Below are 26,383 nucleotides of genomic sequence, written 5' to 3'. Positions count from 1 at the left end.
CCTGTGATCAAGAAATGCTCCCCAAAGCTGAGCAGCAGGAGTGCTGAATGGGCAGGTTTCAGAGGGGAGACTAGAGGCTGGAGGAGCAATGACAGATGGCAGAGACTTCTGGTGTTGAACACAGCACACTGAGGCTGGGCACCTGGTTGGGGAGAATGTTTGCATACATCTATTATCCCAAAGGTTAGATGTTTCAGTGACCAGGATTCCCAAGAAGGGCAAGTCAATTTTCTGTAAATAGACAAAACAGATGACGAGGGAGACGTTGAACTCACAGAGAGGGAGTACAGTTACAGAGGCAGGGTTGTTCATTTGTGTCTAAGAATAAAGCCAATGATCCCCTGGTGAACAACCAATGAGGAAGAAAGGGGTTTATGCAATTAAGAGAAGGGTGACTGGAGGTCACAGGATCCTCACCCAAGGTGTAAAAAATGGAAAGGCTGTTCAATCATAGTCAAAGTATAAAGGACAATATTGGTACAGGTAACCAAATCAAGTTAGGTACTCAACTTTTCTACAGTACAGACCTGAAAGAACTATGCTAATCAGCTTTCCATTATTCTAACAAAATACCTGAGGTAAGCAACTTATAAGGAGAAAAAGGTTTTCTTTGGCTCACAGTTTCAGAGGTTTTAGCCCATGATCACTTGGTCCTGTTGTTTTGGGCCTGTGACAGCACACCACATCATGGTGGGACCAGGTGGTGGAGAAGACTTTTTCAACTCATGGTTGTCAGGGAGCAAAGACAGGCAGGAAGTAGCCAAGGTCTCAATATTCCCTTCAAGGACATGCCCCCAATGATTTAACTTCCTTTCACTAGGCCGCACCTCCTAGGGTTCTACTGCCTCCCCAGAGAACCACAGGCTTGGGACTAAGCCTTCCACACATGTACTTCTAGGTACATTCTAGATTAAACTACAGCAGAAGCCTTTATGAGTAATCCTGTCCCTTGATGACCAGTGTCCTTTACCAAAAGATTTTACATCAAGATCCCAAACAACAGGACGAGAGGCTTCAAAGTGGGAATGATAGTGTGCATATCAGCTTTCCCTTATATGAAAATCACAGGCCCAGTTTGCTTTCAGTTGCAGTATGCCATCATCAAACGTATCAAAATTCAATCTGAATAGGATTTATGAACCATAAATAGCTTTAGAAGTATTCAGATCAGAGTCTGCTTCCAAATAAGTAGGAAAAACAAAAGCAAAACTTTCCATTTTCAGAAGTTTATAAATTTGGAATTTGGGGAGAAGAGATTTATGAATCAGGCATAACAGCTGCAGGAATAAAACAGCAGCAGAAATAAATGCTGAATGTCAGCTTCCGCTTCCTGACCACCAGCTGGCACCAGGACCTCTTTAAAGAGGAAGGGTTTAGAATACAATGACTTTCCTTCAGGAACTTTAGCAAGTGGTTCTCCTCCCAGCATCCCCCAAGCAGAGTTCTGGCAGCTGGTACATTTAGAAGTCCTACAAACCCATCACATGCAGGAGACCAGATTGTTAAAGGGGGACCCCAGGGTAGACTGTGTATACCTAGGAAGGTCCAGAATAACTGTGGGGTGTGGCAAGAAAATACGGGAACTTCCACTCAGACTGGATCTAATGTGTCTTTTTAATTTCTATTTTTGTCTATGTTTAATAATATATGCATTATCATTACCACAGTACACGTACATAATTTATAAGTAAATATGCAAACTTATGTCTCAAAAAGTATCTGCTGAGAGGGTAAATGAACAAAAGAATATGCAGAGAACATTTTTAGAGCACCTGAACAATTCAATCTTTTAGTCTGCCAAAAAACTCAGAACAAAAATAAACAAAAAGCAGTAATAACAAGAATTTGGTTTTCTCCTTTAGGCAGTGACTATTTTCAGAACTATGTCTCTTCTTCCAGTAAGAAGGATCAGGTAATGAACATAATGCAAAACAGATGAGCTCATAATAGACAAGGTGCTAATTAAAAAAAATAGAACTTCAATTTAAATAGAGTTTGGTATATAGTACTGTCACCTCTGCTAAGGGGTGTTCCTCTTGAGAAATTCATTAAGCAGTAATTTCAACGAGTGATCATTTGCTTCAAGTTTACTCTAACATTTGCAAATAACATTGTGTATGACTTTCTTTTGCTTCCTCTGGCCCATTTGTATGTTTTGCATTTTCAAAAGTAGATGCAGATGTCTTTCTGTAGACTCAGGTGATAGGGCAGAGGTAAGGGAAAAAAAAGATGTATACCTCTTGAGAGAGGATTCACTCATCATTGGAGCAAAACCGTAAACTAACAACATTAAAATAAATCCATTTACCATAATATGAGGGTAGAGAAATCTGGAGATAGAGCCATTTTACAGAGAAGGAAGTGTCTTAGCCCAGTTTTGTTTCTATAACAATGTTTTGGAGACTGGCTCATTTGTAAAGAATAGAAGTTTATTTGCTTCGTGGTTCTGGAGGCTGAAGTCCAAGAATAGAGTGGAGCATTAAGTGAGGGCCTTCCTGCAGCATTGCGACATGGCGAGGACGTCACATAAACAGAGCAAATGCACTAGCTCTGGCTTTTCCTCCTTTTCTTAATAACCCATTAGTGACTTCTTGTGGGCCCCACTCTCATGGCCTAGTCGATTTCTGATCAGTTCCCAGGGGCCTCCAAATACCATCAACATATGGTTTGGGCAATAAGTTTCCAACACATGAAATTTAGGGGCAAAATTCAAACCATAGCAAGGGGGTACTCTGTGAGCAGGCATCTGAGTGAGGAAAAAGAAAAAGAGTAGCTATTTGAAGAAGAGGATTCCAGATAGAGGGACAAGTCCATACAAAGGCCCAAAGCCAAAACCACAGTCACTGAAAGAAACGACAGAGAAGTGGCAGGAGCTGTCAAAGGCTTGGGATTTTATTTCATGTGAGCCAGGAAGACACGGGTGGAGAACAGCAAGCAAAGCTGAGCTTTATGAGGGGACTGATCAGAGTTTTCACCTGTTTTTTAAGGCATCTCAGTGGCTGCCGTGAAAAACGTTTCACAAAGGGAAAGAATCACAGGAGGGAGACCAACTAAGAAGCCAATGTCCAAGGTTCTTTGATTTGCAATTTGCACCTTTGGTTTTAGCCTTCTGGTTTCCACACTGCTGGAAATGCGATTTTGACACTGATGGAAATTTGAAGCCACAGATCACATCTCAAATTATCCATTTCCTGGGGCATCTACTCAGGAAGTAAAAACGTGGGAAAGTTGCACTTCCTTTCAAAATGGTCCTCTACTTCTCTGAGACTGACCCTCTCAGTACAGACAACAATCTGAGGTTTCCCACCCTGATATTCACTAGTGACATGGTAACAGACTCTCAGTCTAAGTGATGTCAAGTTACTTTTTGTGAGTATTTACTAGGACTTTCATTTCTATCTGAAAGGAGCCCCATATTGTGTAGGGGAAGAGCACATAAAGTTAAATGTATTATTAATAAAAGTTCTCCATTCAACAGAGGTGTATGAAGGAGTGAGAAAAGGTCTATATTTTTTCCTACCACATATGCCAAAAAGAACTATTCTGGGCATTGGAAAATGGGATGAGAGAAACAAATGCCTTCCTAAGGTATTTCAGAAAATAGAAGTCATCTCTGCTAATAATCAGAATGTGATGGACAAATCCAAGGTCAACACAAAGCATTTTTGGCAAGATCAACACAAAGCATTTTCACCAAGGCCAACCCATAGTTATCCAAAACTGTAATAACCTCCTGTTTAGATTGATTACTTCATTCTTGACAACCACTTAGGTCCACTTCTTTCCTCATAATTCCTAAGCAAAGACCACTGGGATACACAGGGTCAAGATGTTACCCAGTGCAGAGCTAATCCTGCCTCCCCTTGGTTTATCCTTAGGACCCTCCAGCCTAAACCCAGATCCTCCACCTCTACACCCTGTTTTGTACCCTTTTATCAAGCCCTCTAGGATTCCTCCAGGAGTCCAGCCTCCCTTTGTGGGACTAAAAGCAGGTATATGGAGGTCTGTATCTAATTTATCACTACCCAGAGATAACAAGCACAAATAAAATTATTAAAATACTTATAATATAGTGATAAAGTGTAGTGTTGTGACAAAAGGTATTGGTTAAAAATTATTCATCTGTATTCATCTATATTTAAGTGGTTGCTGATACCAAAAATTTCAGTTGTACAGAAAAAATGAGAAAACACACTCTATATTTAATACTAGAAACAGTATCAAATCTTTTGATCCTCTTTCTATACTGACTCCAGAGTACTAGGCTAACCAAATCAGAAACTTAGTAAATTTCCCTAAAGATATGTTTGAAATCATTACTGCCCTCATTAAATTGATGATCTCACCAGGAAAATCAGTATGCAAATTATAAGATCAAAATGCTGAAGACTATTTTTCAATTATTGTTTTTATCCACTGAACTATATTTTTACAAAAAAGGAAGACTATGCCTTATGTTTGAATAAGAGACTTTTAAAACATTCTGTATTTATAAAACCTTGCTTTGTGAAGCCCTATATCACATTTATTTACCTTCTCCATGACCCTCTTTCATATAAGTGTTAGGTAAAATATGTCTGGGAACTTCAATCTTTAGAATAATACAAAGTGTCTTTTAAATTGTAAGCAAAATGATGAGTTGAAATTTTTCTCTAGTTAAGTCATTAGTTTCTCAATAAATGGTCATCAATCATTTAAGGTTGCTGTCAATGACAAATTAATGATTAATTCTCATTAGGACAACTATATAGTGTAATGAATTCAAAACTTCTACAACTCACTATCAGCATATAAAATCTTAACCTTTGTAGAGCCGAGTTGTGTTGATTTCAATTTCATTTAAAAATATAAAAAAATTACTCCAAGAAAACAAACATTGGCCACATTAGAGATTCCCAAATGAAGAAGATAATTAATTTAGGGATAATAGAGTGGCCCTTTGTTTTGTGGTGACCATGTTCAAGCATTATTCTGAACACTTTTTGTCTATGATTTTTCTGAATCTTCATATACATAATAGAGCTGAGTAACACTGTCCTGGTTCTACACAGAAAGAAGACTAGAATTAGAAATTAACCACCTATCAGCTAAGGAATGGCAGTGCCAGGATTAGACCCATGTTCCTTCTGATGGCATTTGTGTTGGTATCTACTAGGCTGTGCTATCATCCCCAAGAGGGTATCATCTCATCTCTCTTCTGGACATGATTCAAAGGAATAATTAAATTCCCCAAAAAGAGTCATTCAACATTATAATTATTGATTCATCGGAATGGGAAATGGCACAGAAAATTACAAAGGCTAATTTAAAAGTGTTGAGATTTAAATACCCTATGAATTAAGTAGCAATAATAATAAGCAATTAGGAAGTGACTACAAGAATATCTGAATGCCAGCAGCTCAGGAGGCTGAAGCAGGAGGATTGCAAGTTTGAGGCCTGACTCAGCAGTTTAGCAAGGCCCTAAGCAATTTAGTGAGATGCTGTCTCAAAATAAAAAATCAAAACAGCTGGAAATGTTGCTTAGTGGTTAAGTTCAATCCCTAGTACCAAAAACAAAAAAGAAATGTGAATACTATGAAGAAAAATTTGGGGGGTCATCAAATACTATCAAAACATGTCACCCACTGTTGTCCCATCCTTTTAGTACACGCATGTGCAACTTTAACTTGTACAGTTGGAAATTTGAGTCAACGAAGGTGAAAATAAACAGTGTGCTCTGGATCATAAAGAGCCAAGTTAAAAGCAGGTATTGGTTTCCACCCATCACTGAGCTATAACATCATTATACTTTTGTAAACTGAGAAAAAAATTTGTTCTGAGTTTAGTGGATATTTGTTATAATAGCATTAGTTCTATAATATTCAAAGGAAGCTATTATATTGCTTATGTTTACTAAGAAAAAAACGAAGCTGGAGTACAATGTTGATTAAGCTATGTTTTTTTAACCTTCCAGTTAGCCCAAGGAATAAAATATATTCCAATCATTTTCTGCAAGCACTCAATTTAGTAGGAGAGATGGGTACCAAAGCAATGCCAAGAGCATGCTGAAATCTATAGGGATGTTAAAAATAGGATGCTAGAGCACACAGTAGCTGTATGAATCCAATGTAAGTAAACTGTAATTAAGAATGAAGGGGACTGATTGAGAAGGTGAGCTGTGTCCATTCAGCCCCTATATCCATGGGTTTTACATTCATGGATTCAACCAACCACTGATTGGAACATGGGAGATTAACTAAAAAAATTGCATTTGTATGAATAGACATTTTTATTGCCATTATTTCTTAAAAATACAGTATCTAAAAATCTATTTACATATCATTTACAATGTATTTATAAGTAATTATAAGTTATCTAGAAGTGATTTAAAGAACATGGAAGGATGTTTGAGGGTGTATGTAAATTCTACACCATTTTATATAAGGGAATTTATCATCCTTGGATATTTGTATTCACTAGGGTCTTGGAACTAGTCCTTCCCAGATACTGAGGGAATAACTAATTTGTTAGTTTTTTTGTGTGTGTTGGAGAGGTATAAAAGAGCAAAAACATATGTTTAAGGTTTCTGAATGGACAGTGGGGATATGGTGAAATCACCCATTAATACAGAGAAACAAGAGCAAGAGTCACTGACAAGTGATAAGGTACAGTTCATGTTGACTATGTTCCTTTGGATGCACTGACAAATTATCAAAACTGAAACAGACTATAGTCCAATAGGATATTCAGGGTTGGAGTTTAGGAACAGGTTTTTTTTTTGTTGTTGTTGTTGTTTTTTAATTTGTTATATACAACTACAAAATGCATTATGATTCATATTACTCATATAGAGCACAATTTTTCATTTATCTGGTTGTACACAAAGTAGAGTCACACCATTTGTGTCTTCATACATTTACTTAAGGTAATGATGTTCATCTCATTCCACCATCTTTCCTGCCCCCATGCCCCCTCCCTTCCTCTCCTTCCCCTTTGCCCTATCTAGATTTCATCTAATCCTCCCATGCCTCCCGCCCCAACCACATTATGAATCAGCACATGAATGGTGTGAATATACTTTGTATACAACCAGAGATATGAAAAATTGTGCTCTATATGTGTAATATGAATTGTAATGCTTTCTGCTGTCATATATAGCAAATTAGAATAAAAAAACAATGGAATATTACTCAGCAATAAAAGAGAATAAAATCATGGCATTTTCGGGTAAATGAATGGAGTTGGAGAATATAATGCTAAGTGAAGTTAGCCAATTTAAAAAAAAAATACTGAATGTTTTCTCTGATTTAAGGAACAGGGTTTTGATGGAAATGTGGAAGGTTGGGAAAGTTTTGCTCTTAAACAAGTGGATAAAGTGAAAAGAAAGTAGGATTAGTGACCACGTCACTGGAGTCACTAATTTTTAGTGACCACACAGGAAAAAAAAAAAAGAGAACTTTTAACCAAACAGAGGGCATCTGGCCAGGGAAGGACAGGAGGGACTGATAAGAAGTGGAGCAAGATCAAGGAAGCCCAGAGAAGGTGAGCAAGTATTTCAAAACACCGAAGAAGTCAGCTGAGGAAGACTGAGGCACACCATCAGATTTGGCAATAGAAGCCTGTGGTGAGCTGGGAAGGCAGGGAAGTAGGTTGTAACAAGAAATAGCCTTTCAAGAAGTTTGTAGAGGAGACACTCAGTAATCCTGGGCCAGTGAATTCACAGTGAATAACAGTATTTGGTTCAAATAGGTTTATTTAAAAAAAAAATTTATAAGGATACATGAAATCAAACTATTTGGAAGTTTTAAATGCATAGATTCAGATTTTAATAGCAAATTCCTCCAAAACCTCCCAATTGCCTTTCTCCTCCTGCCTTACAATTTTCTTGTCCTACTCTCATGGTTCAGATATGAAGTGTCCCTCAAAAGCTCATGTGTAAGAAAATGCAAGAAAGCTTAGAGGTTTAATGATTGGTTAATCAGAGCTTTAACTTAGTGTGTTAATCCCCTGATAGGGAGTAACCCAGTGGTAACTGTAGGCACATAGGGTGGCTGGAGGAGGTGGGTCATTGTGGTGTGCCTTGGGGGCATATATTTTGTTTCTGGTGAACAGATCAGTCTCTCTGATCTGAGCAGATTTCCTCCACGACATTCTTGTGCCATGATGTTCGACCTCATCTTGATCCCAGAGCAATGGAGTTGACTGCCTACGGGCTGAGACCTTTGAAACTCTGCTCACCAAATTACGTTTTCCTCCTCTAAAATTGTTCTTGTTGGGTCTTCTGGTCACAGCATTGAAAAAGCTGACTAAAACACCTACCTAGGTCTGAAGACACTGAGTTATACTTATAATTTTAGGTTAAAAATTTTAGAATTAGAAAAGATGTAAGCTATGGAGGCTGAACAAAAAACAAACAACAACAACAACCAAAAAAAAAAAAAAAAAACATTAAAATACCACCACCACCACACCAAGAGAACTATTTCCAGAAACAAGAAATATATAGACCAGAGAAATGAATGGAAAATTTGTAGTTTATTTTTCTCCTCTCTGTGGTGCAGGGCTCAGCACTGGGCAGGGGCCCTAATTAAAGTTTGTTAAACAGAATTGAAGGTCAAATGGCTAATTCAAGAGGGAGACATGGCTAGAATCCAGACCTTTTGGGTCTCTAGGTAATTTCCATTCAACTATAATTCAAAAAGTTACATAGTGCATATACAATGAATGTCTTTGAAAAGAAGTTATACTCGCCATCATTAATCTTTAGAGAAATGCAAGTCAAAACCACAGTGAGAAAGATTACTTCACACCTATCAAGATGGCTACAAAAATAAAGAAAATTAAAAAATAAAACAGAAAATAACAAGTGAGGCCAAAATCTAGAGATATTACAACCCTTAGACACCTGGTGAAAGTGGAATGCCTGCAATGGAAAACAGTACAACAGTTCCTCAAAAAAATGAAATGTAGAATTATCATGTGCTACACCAATTCTGCTTCTGGGCTTATTCTGTAAAAAGAACTAAAAAGCAATGACTTAAAAAAAAAATATTTGTGCACCCAAGTGTTCATCACAGCATTATCCTCAAGAGGCAAAAGGTAGGAATAAACATGTGCCCCCCCAAACACATCAATAAACCAAATGTGTCATGCACATGCAATTGGATATTATTCAGCATTAATAAGGAAATTCTGACACATGCTAGAACCTGGATAAGCCTTGAAGACATTGTGTTAAATGAGATTAGCCAAAACGAAACCTAAAAACATGACTTTAATTCTGTTTATGTGAGGCACCTGGAGTCGTGAAATATTAAAGGAGAGTAGAAAGGATGTTTTCCAGGAGCAGAGAAAAGAGAGAAGGGGGAGAAGCTGTTTCATGGATACCAAGTTTCGGTTTTCCAAGTTGAACAGAGTGCTGGACGGTGGTGGTGACTGAGCAACATGACTAATGCCACTGAACCATACACTGAAAATGGTTCAATTTATATTGAGTATATTTTACTGTTTCAGTTGTAAAAATTGATTTGTAAGCCAAATTGGGACAAATATATAGCTATGATGTGATATCTTTTAAGAGGATGTATTTGGTAAAATTACAATACTTCAGGTTTCCAGAGCAGGGTCAAAAGCTCAGGTGAGACCTTGGGCACTACCCCAGCTGTGCATAGGGCAGCCCTGCAGTAATGCAGTCCAACACCACCTACTACTCTGACTTCAAGAGTTGCTCTTGGCTCAAATATATACGTGAGATTACTACATTTGTATTCATTGCCAATCAAACAGGGGTTATCCAAAGGCCACTATTTTCTAATCTCCTGTAATCACACTTCTTATGTGAGAGTACAGATTTCAATGGACTCATTTCATATTGGCTTAAACTTGATGAAGACATCTTCTGCTGCTTCCTCTATAAACACTCAACACCAGTCCACATGGAATAGCACGATGGAGACAGCTTTATTCCCTCCAAATGGATTCTTTTTATACTAAAATTGTTGGGCTCTGCTGTCGATTTTGCTTACTTCCATAATGCTAAATTTTATATAAATAAGCATAAAGATCAAAATGTATTATTTCAGACCACTTTTCTCCTAATGTTATTGTTCTCTGAGCGATTTCGCCCCGCAAAGCCCATGTCACTTCACCTAACTGGGAGACAAAGACCCTTGCTGAGCTAATACTCAATGTCTCCATGGTAATGTATAAATCCACTTAGCTAAATTTTGTTTTCTAGGTAATTCCATGGTATTGGTTCTTTGGGGAGCCAGGTGCTTTGCCTCAATGTGCTTTTAGATCGAGTATATTAAAGAAAATCCACACAAAAAATACATGGTTCATGGGCTTTTGTACCAACTCCTAATACATGCTCTCCACATGAAATTTTAAATTACTCCATGATCACAGGTGAAGCGTAGAGTGTTTTGCCCAGTCTTCACAAGGTGCCAACTGAGTTAATAGAAACTATAAATATACCACAAGCTTAAGAGATTCTGTACAGAGTGCACATTAAGAGATGTACTTTGAGATACACACATATCGTAACAGAAATACAAATCATAAATCATCATTAATGCAGCCATTAAAAATTAATTCTGATGCTATGTGGTCACCTGAAAAATTATTTGTGATGTCATTTTAAATGGGAAACAAACTACAAAGTTACACCTAAATTTCGTTTATGACTATAAAATGATGTAAATGTAGGGACTAAACTGAAAAGAAACATGAAAAAACTGCTAATGCCTAATTTTTTTTCAAATCAGAATATACATTCCTTTTTCACATTTATTTTTATTCCTTTTAGTATTTATATAATTTTGTTTGTGTAATAATTACATATAAAAATAAAAGTGATGCTTGCAGCAATATTGGGGATGGGAGGGTGTCCTGTGGATTCTTTCTCCCAACAGAAAGAAATACATCCAATCAAACACAATCTTGGATAACAACTAGATTTCTGATGGTCAACTCAGATCAACTCATAGCAGCTATCTGAGGAGTTATTATTACAAAATATTCTGAGGCTGAATGGTAAATACAATGGCATCGAGATGAACGTCTGCCCTTGGCTTTAGAAAGTGGAGCAGTGGGGCTCTGAGCCAGGAATTTGTCATCTCTGTCTCAGCACCAGTATCAGAAACATACTGTGGAAGAACCAAGAATAGCCTACAGCTTTTCTCAAAACAATCAACTCAATAGATGTAGGTAACTCAAAATATGACATAATTAATTCTTGCACAAACCCCAATAGAAAAAATATAGCATCTTAAAATGTAATATTCTAAAGGACACAATTTTCATAAAAAGGATTGTAGCCACATCACATAGCACAAGCATGTGGTAAGAAATCAGGACAGATATCTGTGTACTCTGTTTTATTATTAAGTTCCTATAATTCCTACATATTTACAATAAAATCTCACCATGTTTTTTGTCTCTGTACAGAAGATTCCAGAGAGAATAGCCAAGGTAAACATCTATCTGCACAACTCAAGTGCTTAAATAGTACCTAAGCTTAATACTTAATTTAGTAATTTTCCATTTCTATATAAAGCTATAAATCTGTCTTACCATCTCCTCACATTCTGAAGTAACCAAATGATACTGTTTTGTACTCAGAGTTAATCAACAAGACATATGAAAACTACTCAGGCCACCGTGGCAGGTTTTATACCACTGGGTGACTTTGCACTGATGGACCATAAAGGACTCCATCCAGACACTTGCATGTTTGCAAAGTCTCACTGCCAACTTAGATTAATTTTCCATAAATATATAATACAAGCCAAACTTCATTAATAATAGAAAATGACTGGAAGGGAATACATAGTTGAAAAGATTCAGAACGGAAGTAGAGGAAGCTCTAATTTCTAGCAGGTGTCTTGATGTAAGTGAGCAGGATCTTGACAGCTCAAGACAGAACAGTGTGGCATTTACAGAGAGCTTAAAGCATCAAGTGACATATTTCAGGCAGAAAGGGAAAGTTCTAGCAAGTCCAGCCACTGTTCTGGACTTATCTATCCAGCCAGTGTCACTGGAAAGTAAGCTAAGAAGCAGCTCACGCTAGATGCAAAGTTCACCTGACTTGCGCTGGACACCGGGAAAAGCTCAATCGACCCATGGTAATGACCTTGCCTGGCAGAGCCCATCATGTTCAGAATACCCAGTCCCACCTGGTCTAAGGAAATGTGTATATGAAGCAGAAAGCTGTAGCCCCAGTAAAAGGAGAAAATGCATGTAAACATTTGGAGTGACAGCCTATGGATTTTGTATGTTGGTTCAGGGCTATTACTTATATGTTCCCACATGTCAATCACTAGCTCTTTCAGGGCTGATCACGCTTTACCTCTTAGACAGCCCTACCCTAACATTAACCATGACCCTCTAGTATGATGCAGCATACTGTACCATAATCTCATCATGCCAACATCCATTATGGCCCTAATGATTCAAAGTTACCTTTTTATTTTATTTATTTTATCACCTAATCCAGCCCCATTCCAATACTGTAAGTAACCTCAGGGTAAGGGACTATATTTACCTACTCCATGTAAATACCGGCCACATAGCAGTTATATTTCATTGAAGAATAAATTCAGAAGGGAATTATATCTACAGCTGTCATGGCACTATTCACCAGAAATACAAACCTACATGGAGACCAGAGTATTCCATCAAGCTAAAGAGTATAACAACTCTTAAGCCTTTTAGAGACATCTGCTGTAGAACACATTTATTGCACTATGATATGGGATATGGGTAGCTTCATACAGGAGCTATAGAGCATAAAATCAGTAATAACCATCAGTCATGGCACAGCCTCATTAGAGGCCCAGGAGTCACTATGGTAAAGAGTAACCATGGTGAGAACGGAGACTGTTTTCTTCCTACCTGTAAATCCCCATCTGGTTTTTCAAAATCATTTATTAATGGAACAATTCACACCTCTTACCACCTTTATAAAAATCACAGACAACAGATTGACAATGATACCCTTGACCTCTACAACAGGGTAAAGCCCACATAATTGAGAACTGTTTTTCCAAAAGATTGTAGAACTTTCAGAACTGAAGTTTCCTAGAATTAAGAGTGATGGCAGGAGTCTGTGAGCATACCCCTTTTTTCTTCTTTCCATTAACATTTGGTTTTCAATGAGCAGAGATTCTTGGGGATTCTGGAGACAGCTGGTGTCCCCCAGCATGTCAAACCCAAGAAAAGGCAACATAAACTCCAAGAAGGAATTATGAGAAACTGGCTGAACTACATTTACTCCCCTCTGAACAGATTCAAATGTCTGAATCAAATGAGAAAAATCGCTTCAAACAAATTAAAATGAATTGGGTATGCATACATGGACAAACACACATACCCCAAACCCCTCCTTGCCTATAAGGAAAAAAATAAAAATAAATTTAAAAACTCTAAAATATGAATTAATATTCCTTTTACTTATGTGATACATGGTTTATTTGAAGAATGTATTTCTATGCCTGTCAGTGACGTATTTTAAAATGACATTTGCCAAAACCATGTGACTTTTGACTTAAAAAAAAAAAAAAAGACCATCAAAGACTGCAGTCAACCCTCAGTACAGTATTTCTAAAGCATTCTATTATAACATCCTCTCTCAAATGAAAAGGTAGTGACAACCATTATTGATATTAAAACCATCTATCTTTTAAAAAGGTTATATCGATTTCCCCCACTGCTCCGATTCCATCAATGCCAGTATCAGCTCCATGAAGAGGTTTAAATTGATAATTCCCAAATGAACTTGCCCAGTTTTCTATCACTTCTCGCTATGAACATTTTTGAACCCAACTCATAGAGGATCATCTAAGAAAAGGCTTGGAATGACTAGAAACATCCAAAAGAATCTTCCCATTGAGCTAAAATACTGCAAATAAGTTTTAAATATGAAGCAAATATAAGGTCTTATTAAGGTCAGGCAACACGACCCATCCCATCATACTTCATTAAACCCAAAATGATTCTCCCCATCTTTAGTATTCCAAAATAACACGCAAGAGCAGCACCTGCAGCCACCACTCACACGGAGCAAATGATGTAACAGACACCAGGTACTAAGTGTTTTAAGGACTTTGTCATGAAATCCTTGTAACCCTATTAGAAGCCTCATTTCACTGATTAATAAACAGAAACACAGAAAGCTTATGTAATTTGCCCAGTGTCAAACAGTCAATATACTTAAAAGAGCCAAGATTTTTAGTGTAGTATCCTAGCTCTGTATTCTTGATCTTTATGCAACCTTGGCCTTGTTTCATCACCTAATTTCCCATGAAGTGACTTGTGTGTGTGTGTGTGTGTGTGGGGGGGGGGTGCTGGAGATTGAACCCAGAGTTTTTTGCATGCAAGGCAAACACATGAAGTGACTTCTTCATAGAACGTTTTCCTAGTAAATGACTAGCAAAGCACTCTTCAACCAAGTTTCAGGAGGCTATGCAATATGAGAAGAACAAGAGACACAGTGAAGATCTCTCCCAGGCACTCCCACAAACCTTTGGCAGTCAATTTCCTCCTCCGTCCTTCCATCAGGTCACATTTTCCCTCCTCCCCGCGGTCTAAGCTGACCTTACCTGCTTGTAAAATCCTCTCTGCTACAAGAGAACGCCACAAATAAGTCTTATATGAAGTTAATCTTGATTTTCCAGGGAGACAAGCTTTTGAAATGAGAAACCTTTTCTATTTTCTCTAAACATCTATTTTCTAAACAGCATATCATAGTCAATTTATTCTTTTTTGGCAATTAAAAATGTAGGCATGTGGATCCAGTGAAGTCATCGATTAGGTTTCACCTTCCAAAGCCAGTCTTCAAAGTGGCACTTGTCAATACAGACTGAGGGAACATTTTTCGCTTTGCCCCACAAGTGGCCCAGCTTTCATCAAATTATACTATAATTATGAAGAAAATTCTAAATCCAGCAATATCAATAGGATGCCTGTGTGTGTCTGATATCAGCTTTCTGAATTCCAACTTAGGTAAAATTGAAAAAACATCTTAGAAACAAAAGAACCTAAGGCATTTTTGTTTCGCATTTTATTAAGAAGCGGAAGTTCTATAATCTCATCTCTTAAAAATAACAGCCTTAAATTGGAAAAAATGAACTGAATTTAAATTCAGCGTCATCTAAGATGCACCTTTAGTTTCCTTTTTAAAATACAATAATTTAGTACCACCACTCCTTGCTTGCTTTCCTTATTCTGGTCTGAAAGTAATAAAGGACAAAACATCAGTGCATGGGGCTAGATGGGAAAAGCTGCCAGAACATTCTGGGCACCTCTGTAGGTTTCTTTATTACTAAATGACCAAGCTCTCTCTTTTCCTTGTAAAGTACCTATCATGTGCAAGGTACTCTTCATAAATTACTACTTCAGCGCACCCTAATTTAAGTACTTTTATCTCCTAGGAAAACTAGGTTTTATGAACAGAGAAGGCCTGCAGTTAATGTATGTCAGAGCTGATATTTGAGTGGGGTTTGTCTGAATCTAAAACCAAATCTCTTCCTGTAGTAGAGGTTTCTTAAGCAGTTCTGCCCCAGGCCTACCTCAGAGAAGGCACTGGGGAAGGCTTGCTGTACTGAGAGGAAACTTGGGAAATTTTGTCTCTGTAAGCATTTTAAATTACATAGACAGTAGTGTGAGTTCACCTGATTTCAGAGAAACAGATTAAATCTGACAGAAAATGCCAAAGACTTGTTCAAAATCTTTAAAATGTTAAACAAATTCAAAGTATTTTTACCATAGTCATATCCCAAACAAGCTTTTTAAATGACATTTTAAAGACAACAAAAAAGGCCTATTATCTCACCTTCCGATTAGCTTTGGTAATGTTTTTTAAAAGATATGCCTTATGAAATGGTTATTGTGCACAGAAGCAAGCGATGAAAAATGGCTCAACCCTGACAGACCTTCTCCCTAAAGTGACTACTAGTAAGTTTCTCATGATTATTTTCAGAAAAAAATTATACATACATATACACACATGCATTCATATGCCAGCAATTTGTGCACATAAAGAGCATTTTGTTCTGTACTATTTCATACTATGCTTCAAAATGTAATTTAAAAGCAACGGTAACACCAAAACATTGTAAGTTCTAAGTCAGTGAATGCTCGTTCAAAGCCACAGGCAAGAAAGACTTGGTAGGCAAGGTCTGGTTTTCTTACTGAGTAGATTTGGGTTGTCACAGCAAACCACAGAAATTACTATGAAGTCTCAAGAATAAGATATTCACAATTGCTAAGCAAAATTTATGTTTATAAAGACCTCAACCAAATACCCAGCTATCATTCATAATGCATCTTAAAATGACTGGCTTCTTATTGGAAAGAATAAAAACAGCAACACAGGTGTTCTCAAAGGCACAAGAGGCTGTGCATGGGACATGAGGGTGCTAGGGAGTTTTAGTCACATCCTCTCCTTTCCCTCCAACACTCTTGTCAGCTTTGGCATCAGCTGTCATGTCCTAAGAAGTCACAGGTACTTATGCCCAAAGGAAAGAAAGGTACCTAGCAGGTATAACAGAAGCCCTCCTGGGGATAAGCAGAGTGTTCAGAAAAGAAGCTTTGGCATCTGCAAGATCATAACAACCAGAAAATCAACCAATCTCTATACTGTGGGTTCTGAAAGGATTGCATTTGATAAGTACATCCTGATACTGATACATATATAAATACAAAAAAAAGCACCTAGGTCTAATCAATAGCACCATAAAAACGTTATCTTGGTTTTGAAATGTCAACATCTGTTTATATTTAAAAGTTTATCTCACTTAAGAATATAAAAACACAGTAAGGCTGGTCTCACGTGAACATTCAGGAATTAAATGTGGTGTTTAGATGTAAGCAACTGCTTCCTTCTTTTAACAAATGGATTTTAACAATCACACATTACAGCATCACTTGGGTCAGATGAAGGAGCCCTTTCCTGAAAATCCAAGTTCATAGACTCACAATCTTTTCACAGGAAGTTGCTCTAAAGCGATACATAATAGGGTAAACAGGATTCAAGGGTTCCTGGATGTGTCTTTTAAGCATGCTCTCTGATGCTTTAAAGGGTCTCACCTCTGTATTGTACCTGATAATGAGTAGATTAGTCACTTCCAAACCCAGAAGAGAAAGGAATTCCTGAAATCTAAGTTAGAATGGGTCTTGGAGACCCAAGGTCATCTGAGAAGCAAAACAGTGAAATGATTGAAATGTAACTGACTTGAAATGAAGCAATGGGAAAAGCTAAAAAAGACATAAGCTTGCACTCCAACCAACTGGGTGACTTTGTACAAGTTAGTGGTTTCTCCCAGTGTCAGTTTCTCATCAGTAAAATGGGAATGGCTCCTACCTAGTGGAGTTTCTAAGCGGATGAGTGTGACTAAGATAATGTTGCCACTGAGTAGAGGCCCAGTAACATCAGGTGGTTGGTACAAAAAATAAAATAATACAGCAGCTAAGTATGTGTGTCCTATAACATAGGTGTTATTTGAATATGATGTGTCCCCCCAAAGATTATGTGTTAATCGGAAGTGTTCAGAGGTGAAATGATTGGATTGTGAGAGCTATAACATTATCAGTCCACACTAGTTTGAATGGACTGACTGGGTATAACTGTAGGCAGGTAGAGCTTGCTGGATGAGGTGGGTGTGGGTTTAGGAAGGGTATAACTTCCCTGTTTCCCTTCCCCTTTCTGTCTCTGATTCCCAGCTGGCAGAGCTGAGTGGTTTTCCCTCCTCTAGGCCATTCTGCATGATGTTCTGCCTCACCCTGGGCTCAGAGAAACAGAGTTAGCCAACAACGATTGAACCTGTGAAACTGTGAGCCAAAATAAATGTTTCCTAAATTATTCTTGTCAGATATTTTGCTCACCATGACAAAAAGCTGACACACACACAAAAATAACTTCTTTCACGAAATTTAAAAAAAAAAAAAACTGTCAATGAAAAGGTACACATTGACTACTGAACATAAAATCTAAGCAAAAGGTATTACTTTAGTACCTTGGGTTTATTGTGAGAAAACTAGAAACAGACAAAAGGCTAAAGCTGGAGAGAAAGTAAAGTGACCAAATGCCGATCTCTTATTGGTGACTAGGGCCACATCTATCTTTTTTTTTTTTTTTTAACATTAAAAAATGCTCATGATATTTAAAGACAATTCATCATGTAACTTCTTAGCCCTGCCATGTCTTCTAGTTCAAATATTAACAAAGAAAACTTCCTTCCCAAGAACCTTTGTGGTGAAGCTCTGTGCCAGCTCACAGAGGCTTAGGGAAACAAAAGAAATGTCAGTGAAAGGCTACCTGCTGAGACAGGCCCAAAACACTGGAGGAAACTTTTGCCAAGGATTCCTACAGAATTCAAAACACTCAATCATGTAGGAAGAAATTGGATGACATGCAGACCAAAGAGAAGATAAAGGAGAAAGGGGAGGTTGCCTTGTAGAAGCAAAGTCTTGAGGGAGGCAGAGTTAGTTCGTTCCAGGGTGTGTTCTGGAAACCAACAACAGACACTATAGTGAAAAAACCACAGATGCATTTGTGAGCAGAGAGCTAGGGACACATTTGTCCAACAGATGCTGTCACCAACTGACTGTGTGAGGTACTGAAACAGCCTGGGCACCAAGAGGAGGATAGAGGTGGCACTAAAAGAACAGCTGATCCCAAAGGTCATTTCCAGAATATAAATCTAGGAAGCTAAGCTTATTTATATAGATAGATATGTGTCATTGATATTAGGCAAAACTATTCTGGCAATAAGGTAGGTTATTGGGGTTGCAGTAATATGTTCTGTTCTTAGTCTGAGTTGACTAAGCCAAGGTTAAAAATATTAAAAATGACCTCTCATTCATCACCACCAAAAATAAATATTACATAATAATTTTGTTTGTTTTTGGTGTTAGTCTGGCTTAAGCAGGGTATTTTCACTTTTTTTGTTCTTTTGCATTGTCACCTCCGTTGCATCTTAGCTCTGAAGAAACTCTTCACAGCACTTCTCAAAATATGGTCCCAGATACACAGATCCATCAAACAGTTTGGTTTTCCTTTTCTAAGTGGTTCACTGACCTCTCATGAATATTCCCATTCATTAGTTAGCTTTTCATTAGCAAAGCTTTAATAGACTGCTTTAGCTTTCAGTTCCTCAAAAGCACCCATCTATCCATTTCTAGAGACAATCTGTGTACTTTGTAAACCTTCTCCATGTTCATGCTCCTGCTCTTGCTCAGCAGTTTCTCACACACTACCTCTCCCAGCTAGCCCCAGCTTCTGCTTCCTGCAGAGGGCAGAAAATACAGCCTGGAGGTTGCCCTGGAGCACCTGCTCCCACACCACCTGGCCCTCACCCTTAACCACAGCACCTTTATTGCAATTATTGGTCAAATGTCTGATACCCCCCACCAAGCTGTTTGCTCTGAGGGTTTGGAGATCTATTTTATGCACAACTGCACCTCCAGCACATAGTATGTGTAGTGCATGATCAATGAATCATTTTGGGATAAATCATTTTATCTCAGCTACTTTTAAACCCATGTTCTAAATAAGCCTTTTACTTAACTCTGAGCACCTAAGAAAACCAAATATCCTATTTTTTAAAAAAAGTAATCTTCTGACTTGTGTATCAGCAACAGCTATAAGATAGCGCTGGGCAATTTGTATAACACAAAGTGATATGGTTAGTTTATGAGACATGATCTACATAAATAAAAAGTGTCTATCATAATAGAAAATAACAAATTAAGGATATGAAACATTTTACTCTCTAAAAATTATATGGAGTCAAATTCTGAAAATCAGGTATCATCAACACCCCTTTGTTCACTGGGTTCTTGTTTGCTTTTCTGTGTTGTGAACCTCCTTCCACTAGCCAGATCTCAGGCTCTCAGACAAGTGAAAGGCCAAAAGTGTGGAAAATTCATCTCTGTCTGCTAAAATATGAGGAGTAAGCCTTCACCTTTGATATCAAAGGAGGAGGAATGCATTTTTCCTAGCCAGAGTGAGAAAGGTCCAAATTTCCTGTGCAACCTGCTTCTCTTACATTCTCCATCATGTAATTGTTGATGTTATTCAATCTGTTAAGTGATTCAGTTGCAATATTCTATCAGTTGGCATTTAATCAGTTGATAATTATTTAGTTATTATAGCCAATCCTTGATAATTAGTCAATTATTCAACTACCACCTGAAGACCAATTCTTTCAAATTTCTGCAATGCCAGCCTCCTTCCTGGACTTCAGAACCTTACTGATCCAACTGTTCAACCACCACGAGGTCATACAGACATTTCAAACTGATAGTGTCCATGAAAGTCATCATTCTCTGCATACAGGCCTCCCCTGTTTATTGGCACAAACCTGATCCACAGAGCCAATACTTCCCTCCCTCTCATCACCTGGTCACCCTTGCAATTTCCTGGAATTCTCTTAATTCCTTCAACACCTCTGCTTCCTTACTGCCTTAAGCCAAGCCAAATAACATCACTCCTAAAAGACAATAGCTTAACTCCTTTCTCATCGAAAGTGTCTCTAATTCTGTTCCTTGTAACAAATACTTCATGGCAAGTACTTCTCTGCTAGTCCAGAAGGATGTTGTCTGTCCTGAACATACCTGTACCTGCTTCCGGTCCCTAACATAACACTCAGCACAACTAGCAGGCAATCAGTCACCACTCAAAGGAAAGAATGTGTGAATGATACAACTGGTGCTCAGATTCTGCTGTTCACCATTAACTCCAGTTATTCATCTCTGTAGGAAAAGTGAAGACAGTAATCTGAAGTTCACACCCAAGGGCAAATCATCACTTACAGGCTCCCATATTTACATTAATCCATATACAGTCTTACTTATGCTGCCTGACACTGTGGAGTTATCCTGTGATGAAATGTATAGAATTTGTTTTCAGGAAAAATATATACTGAAAATGCAAGGCCCAGCACTTCTCGATGCCTGCCCATATATAAGGGATAAACACAACATCACATGGAATTGCTCTGTGGCCAGGGAAAGAGGATAGCATTTACAGGGAGTTAATATCCAGACTAAATCTCAGCATCCTAAACAAGGCCATCTTCCACAATCATCCATGTGGCACTTCACTGGGGCACTCAAATGAGCCTATGATAATAAGGTGATAGGAGAGACACTTCCATGGTTTTCATGTGTATGAAGTTATGTCCATTTACTCATGAAATTTTTAAAGTTTGCATTAGAGTCAAATAACAACATTTCTTCTTTCAAATCTGAGAATTTGTTCCTAAAGAAAAGCTCATGAAAACTAAGTGTTCAGGAAATGACTAGGATTGTTCAAAAAGGTGTGTCCCAAACAGTCTCAAGCCTGCCTTCCAGACCTCTTGCCCAATGCCAACATCCAACTTGAAGCATGAAGCAGGACCAGATAGAAAGTTCTGGAACCAGACTTCCTGTGCTTAAATCCTGACTGAGTCACTTTCCAACTGTGTGACCATGGTAAATTGTCTTTGCTGCTCTCTGCCTCAGTTGTCTCACATTTAAATAAAAAGTGTCAAGAGCCCTGCCTCATCTTGGTATTGTGCTGATGATTAAGAGTTAATATTTTCAGAGCATGGGTGCTCAATACACGTTAGTGAGAGAAATACAGATTACTTTTTTTTTTTTTACAAGTAGAAAATTTCCTTTATCTGAAATTCTTGGGACCAGAGTATTTTGAATTTTTTCAGATTTTAGCATATTTGTACATATAATGGGATCTCTTAGTGATAAGACTCAAGTCTAAACACAAAACTCTTAATTTTTTCATATGCACATACCCTTAAGGTAAGTTTACATGACATTTTAAATAATTTAGTGCATGAAACAGTTTCATGGCATCTTACTTATGATGTCAAGGCAGCACTCAGAAATTTTCAGATTTTGGAGGATTTTGGAATTATGATTTTCAGATTATGGATGCTTAACCTGTATGACTATAATAATATAATATCACTTTTACTTCCTTCCTTCAATCTTCCCAAGGGATTCCATGCCCAACCAGTTCTCTTAAACTCTAGAAGCAATGGTTCTCAGTCTTTAGCATGTACCAGCATCATCCAGTGGCTTCTTAAAATAGACTTCTGTTCTTCTGTGCTCCAGAATGGGGCCTGAGAACATCTTTTTTTTTTCTTTTTCTTTTTTAGTAGCAGATATTGAATTCAGGGGAACTTTAAAACTGAGCCACATCCCCAGCCATTTTTTTTTTTTAAGTTTATTTCAAGACAGAGTCTCACTGATTTGCTTAGAGCCTTGCTAAACTGCTGAGGCTATGTTTGCACTCGCCATTCTCCTGTTTCAGCCTCCTGAGCCATTGGGATTATAGGTATGCGACATGGTACCTGGCTAGAACATGCATGTTTAACAAATTAATCTCAGGTATATAGATGCTGCTTCTCTGGAGGAACAGCGAGAAATACTAACACTACTACTAGAGGACAATAGGCAGCTACAAACCCACAGGGCTTTCTATGGCTTTTTGCCCACCTTAGAATGCCCTTCCTGGACTCCATCTCAGTAAGTACACCAATATCTCCAAAAGGATTGAGCATCAAAAGCCAAACAACAGCTCCCATGGTCACTTTATGCAGAATCTTAAAACAATGCAATGCACTGTGGTCAATGAAATCAGTTCCACCAGACTAGGAGTCCCTAACAATTAGGACTTTACCTTACTTAGTACTTGAGACACAGAAGATCTTCAATAAATAGTGATTGTTAGAAATTCTGGAGAGCCAATGGCCAAACACATTGCTGTGAACCAATAACCTGGAAGGTCTTAGAGATCAGATCCCAGTTGTTCACTGGACAGGAGTGCCCAGAGTTCCTGTGGAGCCAGTGATCTCGGCTACCCCACCCAGTAGTCTCTTCTCTGCTCCAAGGTCCAGGAGTCCTTTGCCTCCAACCACAGCTTTCCCTCTCTTTGAAAGTAACAGAGCTTCAGCTTTAGGCTTTTCATCAGCATGGGCCCCCACGGGAACAACAAGCTGCTGGTAGATGCTAGGTATTATCAGGAGAGGAGAAGCCAGACTGCAATCAGGAAGCATTTCTGTGTAAACATTTCTGGTGAATTGCCCAATAAGATCTTGGTTGGCAAAGTCATATATTTCTCACAAGAATTTTTAAAATCTTTTTTCTCCTTTTAAATAAATATATACTTTTATACCCAATTTTTATTAATTTTTTTAAAGAGGGCCACCAAATTGCTTACCTACCAGGAGTCACAAAGCTTGCATCAGCAGCTTCACACACTTCTACATATTCTGCTCCTTGATCCTTTGGATTTTCTAGAAATTTCTTGAAATTTTAACCCATTCTGATTCTCTTCCTTCCCTTATACCAGACCAAGCCAAGAACACTTTTATAAACATCCCCTATAGAACATTTTAAGTGTCTTATTGATTTCTTTACCAAAGAAACACACACACACACACACACATCCATGCCAAGAATGATCCAGGTAAGATATTCTACCTGATTCTCTCCACACAGGCAACAGTTAACCACTGACATCTCCAAATATTTAAATATTAAACTCTGATTTTTTGAGTGTAATCACAAACCATTATGAGACAGTTTCAAGAAAGCAAGTGTCCTTCATGTAGGAAATATTATAAATTCTTAGTGATAGTATAACTCTCATACTATACAATGTAATAATTTTAATTTAAGAATCACTTCTGAAATTTACTTGCACTTTAAGATATCAGTTGTTATGAATCATTTACCCCAAAAACAAATCAGTAATTTTAGGATGTTTTGCTAAATCTGCCATTGCTGTACCTTATATTGCTTAAGATAACTTTGAGGAAAAATAAATATAGTCTTTAAAAATAAATATAAGAATCAAAATTTTAAAATTAATTAATTAAATATTAGATATGTTGATCAATATAGGTTTACACACAGTTTGTTCTAGGTAACAACAGTAGTTTCTAGTCACTTTACAGGCATGGAAAGAAAACAAGCTAAAATATGTTAAAGCATGTGAATACAATAAAAATCAACTCTTCATTCAATTTGTAATAGCAGTTTCACTAATTGACCCCACTTGGATATATTAGTACATTAAAAATATGTTAACAAAGACATGACAAACTTTAAAAATTTTCACAGTTTGAAAACAAACTGAAAAAAAAAAAACAGCTATTTATCTACTTGTCTCAGGTAGGTCATAGTAACCACACAAGTACAAAGAAAACAATGCTCATTTTATTTATGACAAACTAAACCCCAGGAGGTGAATTTTATGAATTTAAATTTGAATTCTAATTTCCAGTAAATCTGTCAGATTTATACTATCTCTCATCACAGCTGCTTGGAATATCAAATTAAAATAGCACTCAGATATATTCACATTCAATTCCTGGGTCAGTTACTTTGTACAAATTATTGAATTGCTCCCTTCCTCAGTTTTTCATCTGCACAGGGAAGTAATATCTATTTGTATATTTTAAACCATAAGACAAAGTGTTTAGCATGGCACATGATTGATTTTATTTTTCAGTACTGGGATGGTACCCAGGGTCTCAAACATGTTAGTTCAGTGATTTACCATTGAGCTACACTTTCAGACCCATAGTTGATTGTAATAATTCATAATTCCTGTTGCTGTGGATGAGTGATCAAGCTAATAACCTATACAGTCAAAGAACTACATTTTCCCTGCACTTAGATACTGTTTACCAGCATATAATAAGATGCTGGATTGGAGGCAAAGCATAACATGCCATTAATCTTATTCTGAACACCAACCTGTAAGGAATAAATGCCCTAAATTGCCCCTTTGTGTCAACACCTGTACTACTAAACAGCACAGCAGAGGTTTGCTCTTAACAGACATACAATCAATATTTGTTCAATTCAAATGTTGCTGATTTAAGTTAAAACATGAATGCATAATCCTTAAAATCCCTCAATAAATGGTGACTGAATTCTGCATGTCACTGAAACCAGTGTTCTAAGGTCCCAAGGTTCACCAAGTAGCTCTTTGGCATCTCTAAATGCCCAGCCAAGGACACTTGAGCATACTCACATAACCATCCAGAGGAGGCTGAAACCCTCAGACATCGCACAAAAGTTCAATCAGACCAAAGAAAACCCGTTCTACGGAAATCTAATCATTTTAAAGCCATCAGCGGCACTACCTAACAAATGAACAGTGCACTAAAGTACTGATTGCAGAAATAAACGACTTTAAAGTAACATCGACATCATAGTTTTCTTCTTCCTTGTAATACATTTAAGACTGCAAATTTTGCTCTTAACCTAGAGTTTTCTGCTCTCCTTTAACTGTATAAACGTCAACGCAAGGAACCTAAGTTGAATCTCCGCAGTTCCAGGAAGCGAGCACATCAAAACCTTCCCAGGGAGGGAATGACCTCTACAGAGATTCCAGGCCACGGCAGAGAAGTGACTAATACCTCTGCGCCTGGGGAAGACCCAATGCCTCGCCTTTAAAATTCAAAGAAATCCTGAAGCAGGCTGCCCTCCTCTCATGGGCTCTTTCGCACTCCAAGCTTTGCATTTCTGTCGTCCACAAGACACTGCTGAACCAGCAGCTACAAGGGAGGGCAATAGCTCCGCTACATGCCCATCCTGGACTCTCAAGGTCTATTAACTCCCTACTTGGGTTGAGATCTGACGCCCACCCCCGGGGGAGAGAGCCCGCAGCGAACCCGCTGTGCTGCCAGGTGAGCCCCGCACCACACTCACCTGTCCTACGCTGTGTCCCAGGGGCTGCAGAGCAGGGTAGTCACGCGCCCCTTACCTGCGCGGGATCTGCCGTGGCTGTGGCTGTGGCGGTGTTTGCTGCTCCCGAGCTTAGGGAGCAGCCCTTACGCGGCGAGGGCAGGGCGTCGCGGAGCGCCGCGGGACTTCCTCGGCACCCCCTTGCGAGCCCCGCCTTAAAGGGGAGGAGGCGGCCGCGCGTCACCTTTGAGAAGCCTCTGAGCCTAGCGCGGGCGCAGCTGCGGGCTGCTCTGCCAGGTGTTAGGTGAAGGCGCCAGGGCTCAGTGCTGGGTACTGGCTGGGCGTAGAAACAGTGATTACTTGCAAATCATTCGTCTGGGTTGATCTACAAGAAGAGGAAGGTGTGTCCAAAAAGTCCGAAAGGATAAATGTGACCTGCAAACGTCGTTTCTTAAAAACCTGTCTTCGCTGGTACTTTCAGCAGGTCCCTAAAAGATCAGCGGACAGAAAATCGGTTCTCTCTTTAACGCCCTCACTCTAGAAAGAGGTTTCCAAGCTTGGCGGCCTGTTAAACCCGTGCCACGTGTGAGCGATCGAGGTTGGAAGTCAGTCACTCAAATCTACAGAGATATGCTTTCTGAATCTTGGTTCCTCATCTATAAAAATAAGGCTGACTTGTGGGCCCCGCGAGTTGGGTATT

At 38.4% G+C, this 26,383-nt stretch overlaps 1 protein-coding gene across 5 annotated transcripts in view; it reads right to left on the bottom strand.

The window, feature by feature from the left end:
* Mctp2 (multiple C2 and transmembrane domain containing 2) overlaps positions 1-25,885 on the bottom strand; it is a 219,554-nt gene extending 193,669 nt beyond the window's left edge. For 4 of the 5 annotated variants that reach the window (XM_015493108.2, XM_048790319.1, XM_048790320.1 and 1 more), the window contains exon 1: positions 25,708-25,885. The gene's annotated coding sequence lies outside the window, so the exon portion shown is untranslated. The remainder of the gene's footprint in view (positions 1-25,707) is intronic. The other variant, XM_048790318.1, reaches the window with a different exon arrangement.
* Positions 25,886-26,383: the final 498 nt, after the last annotated feature.

Source organism: Marmota marmota, unplaced genomic scaffold (assembly GCF_001458135.2).
Source record: "Marmota marmota marmota unplaced genomic scaffold, marMar, whole genome shotgun sequence".
Classification (NCBI taxonomy): Eukaryota; Metazoa; Chordata; class Mammalia; order Rodentia; family Sciuridae; genus Marmota; species Marmota marmota.
The sequence above is the reverse complement of the archived record's forward strand: the minus strand, read 5'-3'. Positions and strand labels throughout refer to the sequence as shown.